The sequence below is a fragment of the Hippopotamus amphibius genome, chromosome 17 (genome assembly GCF_030028045.1).
Source record: "Hippopotamus amphibius kiboko isolate mHipAmp2 chromosome 17, mHipAmp2.hap2, whole genome shotgun sequence".
In the NCBI taxonomy this organism is placed as follows: domain Eukaryota; kingdom Metazoa; phylum Chordata; class Mammalia; order Artiodactyla; family Hippopotamidae; genus Hippopotamus; species Hippopotamus amphibius.
Genome location: NC_080202.1, coordinates 11473994 through 11483483, shown reverse-complemented (window position 1 = coordinate 11483483; position 9490 = coordinate 11473994).

The window sequence follows — 9490 nt, the reverse complement described above, 5'->3', positions numbered from 1 at the left end:
ATAGTGCCTTGGCTAGTCTTGGGCTGTGTCCATCAGCACCTTGGCCAGTGAGGTGAGAAGCCCTGCTTGGCAGGGAGGAGGCTTCATTCCAGGTTCCAGGCCACGCCTGACCAGTCTGCCTATAGGGCATCAGCTGATAGTGGGCTGTAAGAAGATAAAACACAAAACCCCAATTTGCCTTGTAAATGGTTACACCTGGCCAGGCCGGTAAGAAGAGGCACAGTTTGAAAAGGAATTTGAGACCTGGGACTTGCTCCCTGGTATGGAGAAAGGCCCTTGGTCTGGTGGTGCCTGAGGGCAAGGCTTGTCTTGGTCAGCCCCTGGGCCTGGAGAACCATCCCTGCCTCCTGTGGGCAGAGACCAGGGGCTGCTGGTTCAGCCTTGCCCAGAGGGCACCCACAGGCCGCAGGCTGGACTAGTGGGGCTGGTCAAGTCCTTAAGAGAGGCTCGGTCCTTTCAGGCACAACCCTGGCCATGGGAGTCTGAGAAAGCCCGGCCCCGCTGGACCCAGGGTCTCTGTGCATTGGGGGTGGGACAGAACAGAGTCTGGAATTCACAGGATCTGTGGTAGGAACTTGCTCTCACGGCCTACCCAGGAGCAAAATCATGACAAAGTGGCAGGAGACTCAGGTCTGCCCTTGGCTCCCAGGCTGGGGGGCAGAGGGAAAAACTCAGGTCTCTATTTGCGTATAGTCACAGGCTCCGTGTCACTGCTGGCCTATTCTTTCCCCTCTCAGGGCCCAGCTGTCCTGACTTTCCCTCTTCAGCGCTCTCTCGGGTCTCTCATCTGTGGTGCCAGGTCTCCGCCCCGGTGTTCCCTGCGTGGCAGCCAGCCCAGCTCCCCGGGGATATCCTGCCATTGTGGCCCAGAGCCTAGGCGCTGCCTCTTGCCAGGTCAGCCCCAGTCTTCTGGGTCCCTTCCAGGTCCCCAGGTGGGGCCCAGGAGCCCAGAGAGGTTAAGGAAGTTGGCAAAGACACCCAGATCCCCAGCATGGCAGACTGGGCATGGCGCCCAAGACACCTGACGCCTGGGCCGTGGCCAGCCTCTGGGCAGACACACAGGCAGGGCTCCCTGCCCCATTGCCCGCCCTGTGGGTGACCTTGGCACGTCCTCTGCTTCTCTGGGCTCCCTCCCTGAGGCCATGACTTACTGTCGACCCAGCCCAGGCCCTAGCCTCCAACAACAGTACACCATGAAAATGCCCAAATTTGCAAGTTGGGTTCCATTTGCCTTTAATTCCCTGGAGTGACACCCCCACTCATTTGCTTATTCAAATCAGCCCAGGCCCTCCTGGGTGGGTCATTCACAACCAGCTGCTGGGGTGAAGGGAAGGATGGGACCTGGGCATGGGATCTGCCTTAGACACCTCACAGCACTATCTGCTCTGAGGGTATAAAGTAACAATAGCCAGGCACTGAGCTGAATCTTTACCAGCAGGTTCTTATATCCCCTACACCCCTTATGCTTTAGAGCAGGTTCTTACACCCCTGCTTTATAGAGCTGCATGATGAGGTAAGGGCCACACAATTGATACATAGGAGAGCAGAGCTTTGAACCAGGCTGTCTGGCCTCAGAGTCCAGGCTTTTAACCACTGTGCTATTCTGCTTGTGCTGGGTCCCTAGGCAGTGCAGGGCTAGTTTCCTAACCTGGCTCTGACTCAGTCCCGGCTCATGACCACAGAGCTTTATACATCCTGGTGAGGAGGGGCCAGGGTCCCCAACATGCCATCAGCATCCTCTTCAAGTACCCTGAGATAGCAGTCACCCTTAATCCTTAATCTTAGCTCTGCTGTGTGACCTTGGACAAGTGACTTCATCTCTCTGAGCCCCAGTTTTCTCAGCTGTAAAAACGGGCAACATAGTAGCCCTAATCCCACAGGTCATTCTGAGTGCTAAGTGAGCTGGTGTATCTACAGTGGCCAGCATAGGCCTACTGCATCGTAGATGCTTAGGGCCCATCTTTTTCTTGTGTCTACTTCCAAGGACCCAGCCTGGTTCTGCCCTCTGTTCCCCAGGACACTCCCCTCTGATCAAACTGTCTGTGATCTGACCAGGAAGCTGGCCAAGGGCAATACCCACCCAGATCCTGGAGGCAAGATGCCAATAGGTGGGAACAAAGAATTTTCCATGGCTCCGCAGTTAATGAGGAACTGACACTCTTAGGGGCCTCAATTAGCCTTTCATCCTCCTCTCCTTCCCTCAGATTTCCATCATTGGTGATATTTATATTGGAATTCTTCCCAGGACTTCAAGAACCCAGCATGGGCAAGTAGAAAACAATACAAAAAAAAAAAAAAAGAGAGCGAGAGAGAGGTGTATTTTTTTAAAGGTAGTATTGGCAAATTTGTGCTCTTGGTTATAAAACATATTACAAAGCAGCAAGTATCAAAACCAAATGATTCTGTTTAAATCGATTCAAATGGGCTTCTGTCAGTTTTCAGACACTGCTGAAATACAAAGATGAGAAAGATGTGGTCCCTTTCCTTGAGAGGGTCATGGCCTGGCTGGTATATGCCCAAATAGCAGGTACCTAAGTGTATGTAGTAGTTAAGAGTATGCTCTCAGGAGACAGACCTGGGATTAAACCACTACTAGTTACCAGTCATGTGATCTTGGACAAGTTACTAAGTGAGCCTCAGTTTCATCATTTGTAAAATGGAAATGTTAACAAGACCCACCTCAGTGGACTGTTGTGAGTTTAACCAAAAAAACATATGGCATTGTTAGCTGGCTACCCTACAAAGTTGCCCGCTTTTTGCTAACAGAGCCCTGACTTCACTCCAGGTAGCAAAGACTTTGCCCCAGCCCAGCTCATGAATCATGAATGATTTAAGCCAATGGTAGGCTTAAATCCTCTTTGCCAGATACCAGCTTTCTCAGTTCCCTGGCTGCTGAGGATAAGCCACTTATAGCCAGTGAGGTGTAAGGGGAAGTCTGATGGGGGCTTCCTGAATAAAAGACAGAGGATGAAGTTTTTGCTTTCCCTGCCTCCTCCCTGTGAAGAGTTTTGATGCCTGGAGCTTCAGCAGCCATTTTGTGGCCATGAGGCATCCAGCTTAAGGATGAGAAAGCCACACTGAGGGTGGCCATGTGAAAAGAGCTTGGGGTGGTAAGGCATTGCTGAGCTGAAGAATAGCGAGATTGCCCACATCCAGACTTCTTATTCTGAGAGATGATTTTAAAAGCCTTTATTTACAGCAAGTGCGAGATGAGTTACACAGGTAGTAAGTGGTGTGGGTCACTCCACTTGCCTTTCCATTTAATGGGTGAGTGGGACGGAGCTGTGAATCTACTGGGCCCGAGCATCTCTCAGGACCTCAAGGTGCAAAGACGGCCTTGGGTGTGGGTTCCACTGGAGAAACCAAGACTGCCCCATGCTTGGCAGGAAAGCCAGCAGGCTGGAACCACTGACAGGTGATGGCATCTGGCTCCCCACCCCTTCCTGGAAGGTTTCAAGGGTAATTTCACTCATCCTCAGTTTTTGCCTTGTGCACCTGGGCCGTCTGTGCATTTGAATCAGAACTGCCAGAGGTGCCTGTTACCAGCTGGATGGAACAGCTGGGGGAAGCCAGCAGATGAGGGGCTGACCCCCCACCAGAGGTCTGCCAGGGAGAACAAAGGGAGGAAAAGGGAGAAACACAGTTCATTTAGAACCTGAGTGATTAATTGCAATATGAATTCATGAAGCAAGGCTGTGCCCTACAATAGGCTGCCTGTGACCTCACGCAGGTCTTAGCCCAGAGTTAACACAGGCTCTGGGGTGAACAACTTGACATCTCAAGAGCTGGCTGCATTTTACATTGTGTCAGTGAAGACAGGGAGGGTCTGGGACTTGTGATAAAGGGGGGCACCCAAACAAGATGAATCCCATCTGGGGGTCTCAGTCCCCAAAGCTTTCAAGTGGTAAGCTTCCTGGGTTGTAAATATTCTGAATTGGGTTTTTTTTGATTGCTTTATTTTTTTTTTTAAACAGGAGGCAGTGTGGTGTGGAGGTTAAGAGCGCAGACCCTGCTCTCCGTTTCGCTGTTTGAGAAATGGGAATACTGCTAGAACCCACCTCATCTGGTGTCGCTCCTCCACTGGGCAGAGGAAGGCATTCAGAGCACAGCCTAAGAAGGGGTTCATGGACCCAGTGCCCAATGAGGTGCTGTGGCTCTGTCCCTCACCCTCACAATGACAAAATAGTAGAAGCCAGGGCATCTGACCTGGAAAGGTCCCTGCGTCATCTTCTCCCAGCTTCTCTCCTTGCACAGGCGGGACTCGAAGCCCGGAGAGCCCAGAGACGGTCCCAAGGAGAAACGGCAAGGCCATGCAGAGGCGGAAGGGGTCTGAGTCCTGAAGAAACAGGGACTGTTGTCAGCAAGAAGATAAATGAGGGCAGATGGAAAAGATACACGTTTGTGTGATGACATTTTCCACCATAAATGTCAAAGAGAACAGCTACAGAATGGGAACCACAGAGCAGCCACAGGATGGGAACCAGCTGGGATGGCGACGCGGGTGGCGGCAGCCACACACTCTTGCTCAGGGATGGCAGTGCTGGGACCTGACGCCAGCTGGAGGGAAAACCTGTCCCCACAGGTGCACACGCAGCAGGCTGTTGCTGGGCAAAGCAGAGACTCTCGCTTGCAATGAAAGAAATGTAAATTATGCAGCCTGAGGGTACCCTACATGCCTATTAAACTAACACAAATTAGATGAGAATAATAAAGCTCAGTGCTGTCAGGGCCCAGAGGAAATGGGCACAGGTAGGCTCCTGGATGTGGTCATTAAAACACGGTCTTATCTTTCTGGAAAGAAAGCCAGCCCCGGGCAGCATGGTCTACACCCTTTGATCTGGTCTTTCTAAGCTGAGAATGTAAACTCTCCCTGCCCCACCACCCTACCGCCACTCCACCCCCTCCCACCCCCCAACCCCTGGCACTCCCAGGAGGATGTTGGAACAGTTTTCCCAGCTCAGTGCCAGGCTGTGTGTGTGTGTGTGTGTGTGTGTGTGTGTGTGTGTGTGTGTGAGAGAGAGAGAGTGTGTGTGTGTGTGTGTATGGCTTCCTGAGCTGAATCTGCTCTGGATCTATCCCTCTGACCCAGGGCTCAGCCCAGATCTCAGCAGATTTGCATTGTGATGCCCTGATGTCAGGGTTGAACAGTAAGGTGCCGACCCGACTCCAAGTCTAGACACCATGGACCCTGCTGACCAGCCCAGTCCATGGGCACAGCCTGGGGAACCACACTCCCAGTCAACCCCCAGCCAGGCAGGACACAGGGTCCCTCGGGATGGAGGGACCCCGGATGCCTGGGAAGCTACCAGGTGCTTCTGCTGCCTCTTCAGTAAACTAGGCCATCACAGAACATCCCTGCCTGGGAACTTCTTGTGCTGCCCCCTCCCCTTCAGAGAGAAGGGCTGGTCTGCCCTCTGGAAGGGAGCCCTCTGCAGGCTGCAGGGCTAGTGTGTGGCTTCTCCAGAACCCGGCCTGGCTTGGACGGGCAGGTGAGTGTTTGGGGAAGCTTCTGCCAGTTGCTGGAGAATGTACATGGCCTTCCCAGAGGCAAATTCTAGCTGTGGCCCTAAGCAGAGGCAGCGGTGCCCTTGCCCCAAGCTGGCAGTATGCAGCTTGCCAATGACCTTGAATCCACCATTAGGGCTTCCTCTGTAAGAGTGCACCCCTGGGAGGAGAGGTTAAACAAAGTCCACCCCTCCCACCAGGGACCAGATGAGAGGAGAAGATGTGGAGGAAGGAGGGGGCTGGAAGGCGAAGCGGAAGCCAGGGCTCCCTCTAGTACAGCTGCAGGGCCCCAGGCTCAGGTCCCAGCCAGCTTCCCATTTACTGGGTGACCTTTGGCAAGTCCTGCCCATCTTTAGCCTTCCCGATTTTTCTGAGGCATCCCATTCTCCAAGGGAACTAGGGGCACTTGCTACAGAATGTTCACACCTCCGCCCAACCCAGGGACAGATGCACAGACACATATGATAAGACAGCGGCCCTGGCCTGCCCTCCGGCCCCTCACCCTCACATCCCCAGTTGCCTGCCCTCCCCGCCCAGGCCTGGAGAGTGGATGCGCCTCGCCTGGGAGCCAGGAGACCCCTATTCCACTCTGCACCTGGGACCACACCTGCCTGCAAATTCTGACAGATGCCAGCCCCTCCCTGGATCTCAGTTTCCCCTGCTGCACAGCGGCTGCAGGATGGGGATATACAGGAGGGATCAGGTGGTCCCCAAGGCTCTCTCCCTCCAGTTCCAGGCCTGTGATGTTTTACACTGTTTTAGGCAGAAATGTTTGCTCAAAGGAAACCTTCCGCACAGAGTCAGCAGCAGGCATGGGGGTGGGGAAGGAGATGGGGATCGAGGGGGGAGCCTCACTTGCTCTCCTATAATCCCTGAGTGGAGAGAGCCCTGCCCAGCTGCTGGGTCCTGGGCAGTCCCTGCCCCTCTGGCCTCAGTCACCTTGCTGGCACAGTGGCGGCTGGACAGGATGGTCTCTCCAGCCCTTTGAGTCTCACTTACTCCACGGCCTTGAGAAACCTCTCCAGCTGCATCTTGGGCCTCCTCATGCCTTGGGACCAGGCCCCTGCCCTGCCCCGGCCCCTACATCTCCCTCAACCGTCGTCCACTGGAGTCTCTTCTGGTTTGCCTCCTCCCCCTCTGGCTGGGCCTCCTGGGTCCCCTCAGCCTCCTTAGTCTAAGTGAGGAGTGGGTGATGTAGGCCCGCAGGAAGCCAGTCACATGCCTGGGATCTTCCAGAGAAAAGGAAAGGGGCATCTGGAAGGTCCCCACAGGTCCAGCACGTCTGAACTGGATGTGGTGGACAAGTCTGGTCTCTTTCTATTGCAGGGGACACAAGCCCCATTCAAACAGGCCGAAGCACAAATAGAAAATTTTGGGCTCATTTCTCTGAAAAGTCCAGGGGATGGAGATGGCTTCAGAAATGGCTGAATCAAGGGTTCTCAAATTATGAATTGGAAAATTTGTCTCTCTCTGCCTCTGGCATGTTTCCTCTGTGGTGGCTCCATTTTCAAGAGGGTTCTCTCCTCATGGTGGTAAAATGGCTGCCAGGACCTCAACCTAACATCTCACTTTCATGGTCACCCCAGAAGAAGGAGATTCTCTCTGCCAACAATTTCATCAAAAGCTCCTGATCTGAGTCTCATATCCTGTGCTTGCATGGGACATGGGTCCTGTGCCCATTCCTGAACCAGTCCTTGTCATGTTCCCATTGGTGATATGGAGTCATGTGCTCTGAACCGGGGAGATGGGGGGGAGCCGGAAGCAGGGAGAGGTCAACACAAGGGCTGAGGGAGGTTTCCCCAAAGGACAGTCGAGGCACTGAAGCTCGAAGAAGGGATGCTGTACAGGCAGGAATACGGAAGGCCAGCACCGCTGTGGGAGCATGGTAGGTCAGGGACCTCCTCCGCGGACACTAAGCGGGGGCCAGCTCTGTGTGAGCTGCTGTGACAGTCCCGGAGAGGAAGGGAGGAGGCTCCTGGCCAGCCCCAGGCTCGAGGCGCCTCGGCAGCGGCACAGTCCTCAGGGAGGAGACATAAGGGCACAGACTGAGTGCTGAGCGCAGAGCAGCCCAGAAACGAAGCCTCACGGATGACAGAGGGCTGAGGAGGGCCTGTGGCCTCGGTGGACAAGGGTCTCTCCCGGGAGGCTGAGAGACTCTCGAGGGAGATGCTGTTCGAGCCTTATTCTTAGAAACCAGAAGTGATAGCTTCCTGAGAGCAAACCGACCGCATCCTCAGGCCCTGAGCCATCAGGGGTCTAGCCACTCACAACGGCATGTGGTTACAAGTCACACGAAGAAGCGTAACTAATAGATCCACATCTTGCCTCTCTTTCCACTTCTAGCCTCGAAGTGAATCATCACCCACTTATATAAAGGTACCCCTTGATCAGGCCCTTAGTAAGGCAGCGCAGGTGCCCCGTCATAAGTCTGATCCGTCCCACTGAATCTTTCTGATTCTAATACCTTCCAGTGTGACTGCCTCCCATGCGCTAACACCTCCGTGTGCTAATGATCTCCCATGAGCTCACACCTTCTGTGTGCCAGTGTCTTCCAGGTACTAGCATCATGCTAGGGGTTGTGAAGGGCTTTAACTAAGCAGCACGAGGCAGTACTCAGAACTACATGGTTTCATCTGGGTACTGATGACTCCTTGCTCTGAGCACCAGTCCAGGTCAGAGTCTGCACCATAAAGGATAAAGGCTGTCCCCAAAGTCTCCCTGAAATGATAGTTCAGAAAGAAATTCCCGCTGTTCCTCTGACAGCCTCTCTGGCTGGGAGAGCAGGGAGCAGAGCAGCTAGGGCCGAGAAGCCTGGGTGCTGCCCTTGGTCCCGGCCCTGACTCGCTGGGTGATCTTGGGGAACTCCTTGAGCTACAGACCTCCTTGAGCCACCCCTTAGGTCCTCTGGATCTGTGCTGGCAGATTCCTGGCTCCAAAGTGAGCCTGGGCCAAGCCACTGCCACCTCCGCCCGGCGGTTCCCATGGCGGCAGCCCCAGTCCTCTGTTTACTCTGCTCTCTGTGTGTGATTTTTCCACAACCGGCCATTGAGAACACAATGCCAGCTTCCCCCCAAGGAGGTGCTGCAGAGCCCACGCCCGCAGCCAAACAGCGGATGTGACTCTCCAGCTGGGGGTTGCGTCTCAGACTCCCACGGCCCCCGGACCCAGACCTCAGCCTTCTGAGAGGGGTGCAGAGAGCCAGGGTCAGACTGGGTGTCCATCCCCAGAAACACATATGAAACCAGCAGCAAGTCACTTGCTCTCTGAGATGACTCCTAGGCTTTAAATTGGTCATGCGCCAGCCTGGGGGCAGCTGTGAGCCTGCAAGAGCCCCTCCCCTCCGAAGGATCTGCCTCAGCTCCTCCCAGAGAGGCAGCCCCTGCCCGGCATCCCCAGGCACGAAGGGAATCCTGGCAGCAAGTGCTTCCTGCCACAGCCGGCTCCATGCCAAGCGCAGCCTGGCCACACTCAGGTCAAACCAATAGCATGGCCTTTGCCCTGGCCTCCTGTCCCCAGCCAGGAGCAGGCCCCGGGTTAAAATGCCAAGACACAAATCCTGAGCATCATAAATGTATATACCATCATTGTAAGAAACCTAAATATGGAAATAATTGGAAAATAAGTGTCCTTAAACGTCTTGGGTTCCCGGCATAAGACAGTAACTGACACTTGGCATGCAATCTGTGCTGGCTGTAATCTGAGCACTTTGCCTGACTTCACTCCCTTCATCCTCAATGAGGTTTTCCTTCTTGACCGTTTATCCGGGCTCAGAGAGGCTAAGGGACTTGCCCAACGGCACACACTTGTTTACAGTAGGTTCAGGAGCTGAACTCTGGTAGTCGGCCCCTGAATTCAAGAGCCTGACATCTGCGTGATGTTGCCTGGAGACACTGGCATCTATTGTTTTGAGGTGCGGGGTGGGACCAGTTATTTTTCCAGAAGCTGAGAGTAGTCTGCCAGGCACTCTAAGCCTGGCATCCTCTAA